Here is a 14,474-nt window from a genome sequence, read left to right as displayed (position 1 = left end):
TTTTTCATTGCCACCATGATTAGTACAGTAAAGTACAGTAAACTTTGATAGCTCAAGGGATGGACAAAGATTTTATAACCTTGTATTGCTCAAGGAAATAAGTTAGAAAACGAAGGGACCTATTTATTACATTGAGATAATGGTATTTCAGTGCAAATACATTTTTTGCACAAAATTGCAACTCATATTTATAAAGCAGGCAAAAACATGCTGAAATGCCATTTTTATGTAATAATGTTTATAGCGGTTCATTTCTATGTGATTTTTTTTTATTTAAATGACAAACTTAACAATTACATATTCACAAAGCTATTCATTAAGCTGCAAGATTGCATACCGCTGAAACGTCAATCATAAATCGTGCCCTTATACCCAAAGAGAGAAAGGGAGAGAGAAAGAGAGAGCAATTTATTACTGTGCTCATTCAGACAATTTTACATGGACAATAACAGAGTTTAATGAATAGGCATCAATGCCTAGAACTGCACAATTTTTATGTACTTTCAGAGTTTACAAAGCTACATTTGTCTATACCACCTGCACCATCGTTTGCCTTATTTTTCCTCTGAGGTTGATTACTGACATACCGGTACAGATGAACATACAGGTGAACATCTGAGAAAATAATAGGCTTACAACCTACTCTTAAAGAGACAGTTTGTATGCATTAACTATTGGCACACATGTTTTTGAGATTCTTGATGTTCATGTGGAGTGTTTTCTATATCTTTTAAGAGATCTGCATGATACACATTTATATATTCACTGTACTAATATTTTTTTTGTATTCTCTTTTTCTTTTCATATATTTTGGGGGGCATAGCTGGCAGCCAACAAGAAGGCCACTTCAGCTTTGAACTAAACTCCAATGGGGGAATCATAAGCCACTAAACAACTATAAAATATTAGCAATCCTCTTCTACTGTAACAAGCTCCCCAGCTCCTACCTAGAACCAGAGACCCTGCCGAATGAGAACAGCAAGCTAAATCCCTTTTTTTTTTACACGATCAGGGCTTTTAGGGCCGGATGTGACGCCATCCTTCTCACCATGCCTTCTCACCATGCGGTTCTCCTATGAGAGAATGGACTGGTGAGATGTCAGAGGATCAGAGGGAGTATGTGTCACGCCTGTATGCCCGCAGACCAAGCTAGACCCCAGTACTGAGGTGGGAACGGTATGATACCACACACCCACAGCAGTGGGAGCGAGCCCGGAGTGTGGTATAGCGTTGTTGGGCCTGTTGGAAGAGTTGTTAGCGTATACTTGCAACGCTTGTGAGTGTCCGTGAGAATAGTCATGTCCGTTAGCCAATATCCAGGGATCCAGAGGGTAGAGTCGTCAGGGGGGCAAGCCAGGTCCGTGGAAGCCAGAGGTCAGCAAAGTCGTACGTGTAGCAGAGTTCAAGGGATACCAGAGAGCAGAGTAGTCCAGGATCAGCAAGGGTCAAAGCCAGGGGAATCCAAAGTAATACAGGAACAGGTAATAGCAGGAGCACAGAGAGAGCACAGCATAGGTCAGGTACACACAGGGAAACAGGAACTATGCAGAGCGAGGAAGAGGTGGACAGACAGGGATTATAAAGGAAGGTGCACTAATGACAGAGAGGGGAGGAGTAGAGAGAGAAGTGGGAGAAGCTGGAGATATGTCAGGGGAAGAAGAGGAGGAGACAGCAGGGGCAGTCTGGGGAATGGCCTGTATGGCTTGGGAGGCGGAGACAGGGGAAAGCAGATAAAAAGCATCTGTGCGCGTGCCCCCTGTAAGCTGGGGGTGCGCACGCACAGTTTGCAACACTGACGCGGCCCGCACGGAGCAGGGGAAGACCGCAGGAGGAGGACGGAGCCAAGAGGAGGGGAACACACACGAGGCCTGTGCCTGCGCAATGGCTAGCAAGGGCAGGGAGGAGCATGCACGCGCGTCCTCCGTGGGCTGAGGGAACGCACGCAACGGGCGCATCACTAGGCGCGGAACGCCGCACCGCGGGCACCACGCGAGGAGAAGGCAACAGGACGGATGGCACCATGGGAGAAGGTAACGGAGCTACCGCGGGGGAGATGGAGCAGGGAGGATCAAGGCGAGGGTTAAGGGGACGCGTGGGTATGCGGGACCTGCGGGGGACGCGCTGTGGTAAGGGAAGAGAGGTAGAAGGTGAAGGAGAGGAGTGACAAGGAATAGGAAGGGTGACAGGAGATGGGAGAGAGGGACAAGGAGAGGAATGAATCTCCTGAGTCGTCACAGTATGCCAACCGGGCAGACCTTAATACCCTAGTTACTAATTAGGACCTGAAAACCTTTCTGGCAGACATAAAGTATACAATTAAGATTGTGATATAAGAGGCATTTCCCTACTATGCCACTGGGTAGAGGAACTTGAGACTGAAACCTATCTGGTCCTTGATGTGCATTAAGGCCTGTTCCACAAAGTCCTGGTGCAGGAGAAGCACATGCAAGATATGCTGTGTCAAATTTAGGACCTTGACTATAGGGGTTGGCTCCATTAACTATTGGCACACATGTTTTTGAGATTCTTGATGTTCATGTGGAGTGTTTTCTCTATCTTTATTAAGAGATCTGCATGATACACATTTATATATTCACTGTACTAATATTTTTTTTGTGTTCTCTTTTTCTGTCCATATATTTTGGGGGGCATAGCTGGCAGCCAACCAGAAGGCCACTTCAGCTTTGAGCTAAACTCCAATGGGGGAATCATAAGCCACTAAACAACTTTAAAATATTAGCAATCCTCTTCTACTGTAACAAGCTCCCAAGCTCCTACCTAGCACCAGAGACCCTGCCGAATGAGAACAGCAAGCTAAATCCCCCCTTTTTTTTTTTTTTTACACGATCAGGGCTTTTAGGGCTGGATGTGACGCCATCCTTCTCACCATGCCTTCTCACCATGCGGTTCGCCTATGAGAGAATGAACTGGTGAGATGTCAGAGGATCAGAGGGAGTAAGCCAACCGGGCAGACCTTAATACCCTAGTTACTAATTAGGACCTGAAAACCTTTCTGGCAGACATAAAGTATACAATTAAGATTGTGATATCAGAGGCATTTCCCTACTATTCCACTGGGTAGAGGAATTTGAGACTGAAACATATCTGGTCCTTGATGTGCATTAAGGCCTGTTCCACAAAGTCCTGGAGCAGGAGAAGCACATGCAAGATATGCTGTGTCAAATTTAGGACCTTGACTATAGGGGTTGGCTCTCAAACATCTGCATTAAAGGTATACTAGAGACAGTTCAGCAAAATGACATTGGAAGCTACCTGCAATGTTTGTTCACACATATCACAGGGAAAGCACCAAACTATATATGAATAATGGATAGTTGTAAAACTTTACACTTTCAAAGATAAAGACACCATTATACTCTAAGTCAGAAACCTCAGAGCGATCAAATTTGAAGGGGCTGAAATGTTACTTTTTAATGACCTCTCCTCAATAATGTTGCAGCTCCGGTAGGGAAAAAAAGGTGATTATCCCTGCAAATGTAGGGAATTAAATATAAATGGGGATTCCCTATGAAGTTAATAGTGATCCAGCAAGTGAATGCTTTGACTCTTAAACCAGGACAAAACCTCACTGACATCTATGACAAATGTAACATAAAGACGCCAGAGATCAGACCAGAGGAAATACTGGAAAGTGCTTGAGGCCCATATATGCACCACTGCTTCCTGAACTTGCTCAGTGGACAGCAGTCACAAGAAAAAAAACGTTTAATTGACGGAACATCCTGGATCAGGGGAATAGAAGCCACAAGACCTGTGAAGGTTGAGACTATGCTGGAGTCATAAATATAGACTTGTAAAAAAGCAGCCAAACAAAGACTAATATGACTAAAGTAATTTTGACTGAGTCTCACAACCGTTTACACAGCAAAAACTATTTTTTTCTTTTATAATGTAAATATGTTCTGTTCCAACGCTGAAGCTTACTTTCACTTCTCTAAGATATAAAAAAATGGAGGGGGAGATATATTGCATAAGACATTTCCATTGCAAGATGTAAAGTGTTAAAAGAGATGACGAGGGAAGATTAATCCTTGCATGCATGTATGTATGTCTTTATTTATATAGTGGCATTAGTGTACATACTGTAGTGCTTCGCAGCAGTAATACATGTGACAATCATATAAATAACAAATAATACAAATAACACATGGGAACAAGTGCTTCAGCCATAAAAGTAACATTTAGGAATAGGAGTCCCTGTTCTGAAGATCTTGCAATCTAATTGGTAGGTAGAAAAATGTGGCCATTAGCCAAAAAGTCACTGCACCACTTCAATAAGAGAAAAACGGGAGAAAATTACACTGACATGTTTCGCTCCATACACTTTGATAATGCTCTACGGAGCGAAACATGTCAGTGTGATTTTCTCCCATTTTTGCTCTTATTAAATCGTTTATTTTTCACCCTCTTCGCTTATTTATTGAAGTTGTGCGGCGAGTTTTTGGCTATTGGCCACTTTTTTCTTTGATTCTATCTTCAGTGTTCTGCACACCAGGGATTGCACCCGGCAAGTGAAGACTCCTTATTATAGAGTGGATTATACCAAAGGAGAGGAAAACTGATTCATTCATACAGTAAGGATAGAAAAATGGTGCTCAAAGTGCTGTGTGTGTGTTTCTGAAGGGAGGGAGAACACTGGGTATTAAGGTATCAATTAATTGTATATATACTCAGTCCATAGTAATGGGGGGGCACCAAAAAAACCCTGAAGGTTGGGGTAGTTTGTCCTGGGACACCCTCCTCCACCTCATTGGGATAGCCCCTTGTGAGTACTCACTGTCTCAATCACCTCCAATGCGTGCTGCTGTATAGAGTAAAGTCCAGAAATGTAGGTGTGCAGCGCACAGCATCCAAACGAGAGCAGGTTTGGCAAAAACTTTCTTTATTTAGCAAGGCATAAAATTGGGGGACGCAGCCCTTCAACGCGTTTCGTGCAAACGTCGCCATGACAGTGAGATGATTGGTATGCGGTGGTTGTTATTATCACGGGGCTCGATCGCGGCGCGCATGCGCGAGGGATATCATTTTCATTGGCTAGTGGCGGTTTGATGACGTCACCACATATCGCGAGATTTGACCGGTCATCTGTATTTAAGTGGCTGTATATCGTGTAAAGGTGCTTTGCACGAAACGCGTTGAAGGGCTGCGTCCCCCAATTTTATGCCTTGCTAAATAAAGAAAGTTTTTGCCAGACCTGCTCTCGTTTGGATGCTGTGCGCTGCACACCTACATTTCATTCATACAGTATGTGAATACTTGCCAATTCATTATTGAACTGTCTTGATAATAGGAGGTTGCCCTTGGACATTGGGGCATTCATACTTCATGCTCTATTTGCACTTTATGAGTGGGATTTCTACACCTCCACAAGATATATATATACTCTAGAATGGACTTAATGTAAAACTTGCCTAGGGTGCATCCTGCAACATTGCAATTATCCCTTATTGGAGGGAACATTTTGGAATTATATCCAGTCTGGTTTGTGTCCTCAATTAGTGCACCCCACACCCTTTGAGCCCCATCTCCTCCCTGTTGGGAGATTCTATGGTTTAATTGGTAGGTAGGAAGACCATACAAAGACAGTAGGAAGACCTTCTGGTATGTGCATCTGCAAGGGGCCAAGGTATATGTATGGTGTGCAAAGTAACAGCCACAGAGCTACGCGTATGCTTCGTTTAGCAGATGTGTTTTAAGGTGGGTCTTAAAGGGGGATTGAGAGGGTGCTAGTCGGATATTGAGGGGAAGGGCATTCCAGAGGTGTGGGACAGTGAGTGAGAGAAGTTAAAGGCAGGAGAGGGCTTTAGATACAAAAGAGGTAGAGAGAATTCATCCTCTAGCAGAATGCGGCTAATACTATACACCTGATACATAAAGCTTGGCTCATTGCAGGTGCACTAACCAGAATGCCCTCTTACTGTCTCTGTATGTCCTTCCTACCTACCAATTAGATTGTAAGCTCTTCAGAGCAGGCACCTCTCTTCCTAAATGTTAATTTTTAAGTCTGAAGCACTTATACCCATTATCTGTTTTTTGTATTATTTGTTATTTATATGATTGTCACGTGCATTACTACTGTGAAGCGCTATGAACATTAATGGTGCTATATAAATATAGACATACATACATATATTTTTTTGCATGGGATTCATTCATTTATTTATCAGTCTGCAGGTTATCTATGCATGAGGTTACACCGCATGTTACTTTAAGCTCGGTGTTTTCTATGCATACATACAATTAAGATTTTTTATTACCATATTATTTGCCTATTCATTTTGGGTCTCTGATATGGAGTTTTGTTTTTATATATATTTTTATCTTAACCTTATCAGGTTTGTCTTTTTACTTGTTCCCAATAAAGTTGTTATTGTTATATTATATGGTCATGTATGCCGTGCGCATGACGCATGTCCACTGGCGCAGTGCGCAATTATGCATAGGCTATTCACTCTCTGTGGGGAGGTGTGCCTGATGCTCAGCTCATACGGAGTGGAGGGGATGGTATGCATCAGAACAGGATCCCTTGCTTGTACACAATGATGCCGGGCAAAGGGCGGGGCTTAGAGGTGCATCAGGTGCACGGGTGTCAGGTGCGTGCTGACGTCATGTCCAGAGTGCCATGCTGGATGGAGGGAGGATACCATGGTTTTTTTTTCATTGGCATTGTAATTAAATGGGGGCTTATAAATATGTTCCTGATAAGTAGGTATGTTACCTTGATAAAGCTCTAGGGCATGAAACGCATTGGTGGGGCGACACCTTCGCTTTTTTTGTCTTCATGACCCTTAACATTTTTATGTAATACGCATCTCTCTATTTTTTGTTCAATTTGTTCCATCAGTAGTGCTTCGTTTTTCTTCCTCTACTGCTCTATCCTTACAACGCCAAGCACACCAGGGACCCTTGGAAGCTTTCAATCACATCAGGATGCTAAACTTCACACAGTGAGTCCGTTATACAGCAGAGGCACACTTTATTCTCACAAATCACCGGCTTTTACCTGGCATGTTCCTGGAATGCCACGCTGTTCACCCGGAGCATGCCACGCTCCCAGCCAGGCGCATGCCCGGCTGACGCGCGGTTGATGTGTTAATTGATAATGGTTCAGGATTTACTAGGCTGCAATGCTTCGCGTGTCCGCCAGATGGCATAAATTCATGAATTGTAATGCAGTATATATATATATATACATATATATATATATACTGTATAACAACAACCCCTATAACCCCTAACATACAGTACTGTACACATACAGTACTGTATATGCACATCAATGATACTATAGGCCGGCGGGGGCGAGATGTGTTTGCAGCAGAGAGAGATCCGCTGCTCTTTCTGCGCAAATATCGGCACATTAAAAATTATTTAAAATACATTTTTATTCATAGTGTAGATGTGCAGGGGGTCTCCGGAGCTGAACCGCATTGGTTTCATGTCCGGGGACCCCCTGCTCCCCGAGATACAGGCCCCTTTATGAGGTGCCGGTATCCCTCTGCATTTAAAGGTCCCGATCACGTGACCGCGGCATGTAAACAAAGCAGAGGGATACCGGCACCCCCTAAAGGGGCCTGTATCTCAGGGAGCAGGGGGTCCCCGGACCTAAAACAAAAACGTTTCTGCTCCGGAGACCCTCTGCACATGTACAGTATAAATAAAACACATATATAAATAAACACTCGTTCCTTACCTTAGCGGCTATGTGCTATGGTAACGAAGCAGCATTTCTGTATTTTAATAATATTGTACAGTGAGCAGGGGGTTCCCTGAGCCAGAAATTAATGCTCAGTGGACCCCCTGCTCCTGCACAATATTATTAAAAATACAGAAATGCTGCTTCATTACCATAGCTGATAGCCCCCTTCACCCACCCCCGCTACCCACAATAAAAAAAATTCACGCACAGCAGCCCCACAATTAATAAATAAATCTAAATAAATAAATAAATACATGAATATAAATAAATATATATGTATATATGTATGTTTAATGTTTAGTTTTTTGTATGGTTTATTATTTTATGGGTTCCTGTTCGTGGATTGGTTCGTGAGTAAGCTGCGCAACGGGAGTCGGTGGGGGCAAGTAATGGTAAGTGAACTAAAGAAATGTATTTTATTTAACTTGTTAATTTTTTAAAGCTTTTTTAGCATGTGTATTTTTTTTTTTGTGGTATATCATTTCTTGCCACTGTATGTATGTATGTATATATGTCTAGAGAGATATATACATACAGGGTAAGAAATGATGTTGTTTTAAAAGCTTGATTTGATGTGTTTTAAATTAATTTGTCTATGCTGCTATGCTTTATTGTGAGTTTAAAGTATTTTAAAATTAGATAGATGTAATTGTTGATATTGTATTGTGTGTTTGAGGGAGGTCAGGGCTAGCCTTGGTTTTAAAGTTTGTATTCCGTTGGTACTTATATTTTTTCACATGCTGAATTTTTCTGCTCGAGGCGTGAATTAGTTAATTGTTTCATTGTTCGGGATGGACTGTCAATTGTTTAGGGATGTAAATAATGATTGCTAATTGATTTTTGTTTACTTGATTGGTTAAAATAGTTGACTTGTTTGGAGTACAGTATTTGTATTTAGCTTGAAATGATATTGTTAACATTCATTTGCAGAATGTATATGGTGCATAGATTTTATGCATCATTTATACAATGTAAATGCAATGTATTGATTGGAATGTGAGGTGTTTCATTGGCATTTGATGATTTAGATTGAAAGATCAGTTAGGATTATTAAAGGAAATTCATTGTAATATAGTGTGTCTGTATGGAGAAGTGTTATTTGTACGACAGTATGGTTTTCATAACCCTTCTACATTTATTTGTATATTGGTTCATCATGTGTGTGTGTATATACTGTATATATATATATATATATATATATATATATATATATACTGTATATATAGTTGCATGATGAAGCCACTGTATAAATTCATGGGTGAAGGGTGGGTATCGGGCCAGTGTGGCTTAACCCCTTAATTACCTTTGCGGTTATTATCCGATAAGGCGTTTAAGGGGTTAATTGATAACTGAATGTAATTGCAATGTATTGTCTTTGTTTTGGCAATGTATTTTGTGGACAAGACAAGAATGTTGCTGGCGACGGAGACTTCTTCTTGATGAGGTCAGTAGCACTTTATTATTTATTTGAATATGCTAGTTAATGTTTTTAATAATGGGCAATTAATCTATTATCCATATCTGGATAATAGTTATTTTGCACATTATTGTACTGTAGGTGTTGAGGGGGGGGTGTATGTATTGAATGTATAGGCCAGGTTTATTTTTTTTACATTCAGGGTTTGTTCCGTGGTTCCGCGTGAGACATCTGGAGACCACCTGTTGTTTCATCGGGTATCTCACGGGTACTAGGCTGGTGGTTCCACGGGTGACACATGCGGGGATGAAGCGGTGGCCTCACATCTGTGGGGGCACCGCGGACCCGTAGTCTGCGGGGATGAAGCTGTGTGGTCCCACTACTGTGGGGGCACCACCGACCCGTAGGTGCGGGGATAATGATATGTGGTCCCACTTCTGTGGGGGCACCGCGGACCCGTAGTGAGCACCCGTGAGTTCCCCTGACCCCCGTGGGAACCCCTGAGGCCATGCAGACACCTTTGGGTCTGACCCGGGGCTCCCAGACATCCTTGGGCCTACCGTGGGGACCCAATTGTGGACCACGGTGACCCAAGGAGACCACCTGGGGGCCATGGTGCTGGCGGAACCCACCAGCAGGCCTCCAGAACCTGTTTAAAAAGGGCTGCTGGTACCCTGTAGGTCTGTCCAGGTGCCCCGCCAGCCCACCGGGGACTCGCGTGGGGCTGCGTTATGAACCCTGTTTGTAAAAGGATAAATCTTGTATTTATGGGGGGGCACAGGGGGTGAGTAATGTATTTAATAAATAGAATGATGTTTATTGTGGGTCGCTGTGTTGTTTTTATTGTGGGTACTGGGGGTGGGGGTGGGGGGTTCCCCAATGGTATGTGGGTAGGCCTCCCTTGTGGGTAATGGTTGAGGGTGGTTAGGCCTCATGGAGGGGTGGGGTTAGTGTGGGAGGGTATGTAGGCATCCCGAGTCATGGGTAAGGGTGGGTTAACCCCTTAATGACTGTAGCGGTTAATAAACGCTATGGTGATTAAGGGGTTAGGGGGCATTACTTTGGATGTTTTAATTTTTGTGTCTGTTTTGCAGAAGCGGAGGGGCCATGGCCAGGATGGGGGGGGGGGTAATGGTATGTGGGTAGTGGGTGAGGGTGGTTAGACCTCACAGTATGCACATCGGGTCCCCCCCCTCCCCACATTTACATAAACTGCACTCACAGCAACACAGGCAGGGAGATTTAACAGACTCAATAGTGGGAGGGGGCTTTATACAGATTACACTCAAGGCAGGGAGATTTATATATATATACAGTGTGTGTATATATATATATATATATATATATATATATATATATATATATATATATGTATATATGTATATGTATATATGTATATGTATATGGATTGTTGTTATATATATATATATATATATATATATATATATATATATATATACATATTTCTTTATATTCATGTATTTATTTATTTATTTAGATTTATTTAATTGTGGGGCTGCTGTGCGTGAATTTTTTTTATTGTGGGTAGCGGGGGTGGGTGAAGGGGGTATTTGGCCCTTGGTGTGAGTCTAGGACTTGCGGGGGGGTTGCGGGTGCACTTAACCCCTTCACGACCGTAGCAGTTAATACCACTACGGTCGTGAAGGGGTTAAGTGCACCCGCTACCCCCCCGCAAGCCCAAAACAAACACCGTTGGGGCTAATACCCCCTTCACCCACCCCCGCTACCCACAATAAAAAAAATTCACACACAGCAGCAGCACAATTAATAAATAAATCTAAATAAATAAATAAATACATGAATATAAATAAATACATTTAAAATACATTTTTATTCATAGTGTAGATGTGCAGGGGGTCTCTTGAGCTGAACCGCTTCCCGAGATACAGGCCCCTTTAGGGGGTGCCGGTATCCCTCTGCTTGGTTTACATGCCGCGGTCACGTGATCGGGACCTTTAAATGCAGAGGGATACCGGCACCTCATAAAGGGGGCTGTATCTTGGGGAGTAGGGGGTCCCCGGACCTGAAACCAACGCGGTTCAGCTCCGGAGACCCCCTGCACATCTACACTATGAATAAAAATGTATTTTAAATGTATTTATTTATATTCATTTATTTATTTATTTATTTAGATTTTTTTTTTTTTTTTGGCCGGCTGCTGTGTATGTTTTTTTTATTGTGGGTAGCGGGGGTGGGTGAAGGGGGTATTAGCCCAAACGATGGTTGTTTAGGGTTTGTGGGGGGGTAGCGGGAGGGGTTAACACCTTCATGACCTTAGCGGTATTAACTGCTACGGTCGTGAAGGGGTTAAGTGCACCCGCAACCCCCCCGCAAGTCCTAAACTCACATCAAGGGCCAAATACCCCCTTCACCCACCCCCACTACCTACAATAAAGCGGGCACGGTGGGTTAACCCCTTCATTGCCTTAGCGGCTATCAGCTATGGTAATGAAGCAGCATTTCTGTTTTTTTAATAATATTGTGCAGGAGCATGGGGTCCCCTGAGCATTAATTTCTGGCTCAGGGAACCCCCTGCTCACTGTACAATATTATTAAAATACAGAAATGCTGCTTCGTTACCATAGCACATAGCCGCTAAGGTAAGGAACGAGTGTTTATTTATATATGTGTTTTATTTATACTGTACATGTGCAGAGGGTCTCCGGAGCAGAAACGTTTTTGTTTTAGGTCCGGGGACCCCCTGCTTCCTGAGATACAGGCCCCTTTAGGGGGTGCCGCTATCCCTCTGCTTTGTTTACATTCCGCGGTCACGTGATCGGGACCTTTAAATGCAGAGGGATACTGGCACCTCATAAAGTGGGCTGTATCTCGGGGAGCAGGAGTCCCCGGAACTGAAACCAACGCGGTTCAGCTCCGGAGACCCCCTGCACATCTACACTATGAATAAAAATGTATTTTAAATAATTTTTAATGTGCCGATGTTTGCGCAGAGAGAGCAGCGGTTCTCTCTCTGCTGCAAACACATCTCGCCAGGGGACAGCCTATAGTATCATTGATGTGCATATACAGTACTGTATGTGTATGTTAGGGGTTATAGGGGTTGTTGTTATACAGTATATACTGTATATATACAGCATATACTGCATTACAATTCATAAATTTCTCGGCTTCAAAGAAAACAGTATGCAAACGCCCCCATGCGTTTTTACACGGCATTGCAGTATTGCAGCCAGCGGGAATAAAATGCTTAAATCACGGGCGCAAAATAACCCAATACACCCCGGGAGAAAACGATACTAAACCGCACATCACCGGGATATTCCGAAATTCGCAGAGCTAGCCAAGTAAGAATAAAGTTGGTCGGTACTGTATGACATAACATCAATCAAGGTACATCTGCGCCAGCCTTTATTCTAAAGCCTTGCACGTCGTACTGCTCTGAATACCGGGTCATGACGCGGTATGTTTTCCAACCGTATAGCAATTGACTCGGATTTCTATCGGTTTTCTATCGCGTGCAGAATCCATTTATCGGGCGCTGAAAATTGCATTTTAGCGTTGTCTGCAATAACGTCTAGAAACTCAAGTGGGCGATCGCGAGCTGTTGTCTTAAAAGTCTAATAGCAATTCAACCTACACAGTACAGCCGTACAGTTTTGCAAGTCTGTGTGTGTGTGCAGTAATTGTAATTTGAAGATTTATATTTGAATCAGAGATTAACGTTACAAGTTCATACTGTATACATTAGTCTGAGGCTCCCTAGCCATACACATAAAAAATATGGGGGCACATACTGTACTGTATACTAAAGGGAAAAGAAGTACAGTATTACAAAAATACAGTATAACGTTGCATCTTCTTCAGACATTTAAAATATTTTTTCTGCTCATGCGGATTGGAACCTAATTACAATTACAAGTATTCAAGTCCTGGAACATTTGGGTAACAGTGATCATAACATGGTCTCATTTGAAATAAATTATCAAAAAACAGATTACTTGGGTTCAACAAAGACCTTAAACTGTAGAAATGCAGATTTTAATAAACTGAGGTCTAATCTACAAGTAATACACTGGGATGATGTTTTTGCAGGGAAAAATGTAGAAGATAAATGGGCAGTCTTTAAAACATTGTTAGAAAAACACACATCAGTTTATTCCCTTGGGTAATAAGTATAAAAGAAATAAGTCAAAACCAATGTGGGTTAATAAACAGGTAGGGTGGAAATGGACAAGAAGAGGAAGGCGTTAAGATTCTTTAAGTCAGAAGGGCCAGATACATCGTATCAGATTGATAAGGAATGTAACAAAAATTGCAAAAGGGCAATCACATTAGCAAAAATGGATAATGAAAAAAGGATTGCAATAGAAAGTAAGGTCAACCCTAAAAAGTTCTTTAAGTACCTTAATAACAAAAAATGAGAAAAGAAAATATAGGACCCTTTCAGTGTGAGATGGGTAGGCAGATTATTGGAGACAAGGAAAAAGCTGAGGTATTAAACACATTCTTTGCCTCTGTGTTTACCAGGGAAGAATCAAGTTCAATAGTAGTGTCGCAGGAGGAAGCCACAACCTCCATATTAATGAACAATTGGTAAACTGAGGAAGAAGTTAATAAGCGACTTGAAATAATTAAAGTAAATAAGGCACCTGGCCCCGATGGCATACATCCAAGAGTTCTCAAGGAGTTAAGCTCAGTAATAGCAAAACCATTATATTTAATATTCAAGGACTCCATTTCCACAGGCTCAGTACCACAAGATTGGCGTAAAGCAGATGTGGTGCCTATATTTAAACAGGGAGCTAGATCACAACCGGGAAATTACAGACCTGTAAGCCTGACTTCAATAGTAGGGAAACTACTGGAAGGTTTAATACGGGATAATATTCAGGAATACCTAATGGAAAACAAAATTATTAGTAATAGTCAGCATGGATTTATGAAGGATAGATCTTGCCAAACTAACCTTATTTGTTTCTTTGAGGAGGTAAGTAGGAATTTAGACCGGAGTAATGCAGTTGATGTGGTCTACTTAGATTTTGCAAAGGCTTTTGATACGGTTTCACACAAGAGGTTGGTGAACAAAATAAAGAAAATTGGACTTAGTAATAATATATGCACCTGGATTGAAAACTGGTTAAAGGACAGACAACAGAGGGTTGTCATAAATGGAACTTTTTCAGGTTGGGCTAAAGTCGTGAGTGGAGTACCTCAGGGATCGGTACTGGGACCCCTGCTTTTTAACTTCTTTATTAATGACCTTGAGTTTGGGATCGAGAGCAAAGTCTCCATCTTTGCTGATGATACTAAATTGTGTAAGGTAATAGAATCAGAGTAGGATGTCATTTCTCTTCA

Source organism: Ascaphus truei, chromosome 3 (genome assembly GCF_040206685.1).
Source record: "Ascaphus truei isolate aAscTru1 chromosome 3, aAscTru1.hap1, whole genome shotgun sequence".
NCBI lineage: Eukaryota > Metazoa > Chordata > Amphibia > Anura > Ascaphidae > Ascaphus > Ascaphus truei.
The sequence above is the reverse complement of the archived record's forward strand: the minus strand, read 5'-3'. Positions refer to the sequence as shown.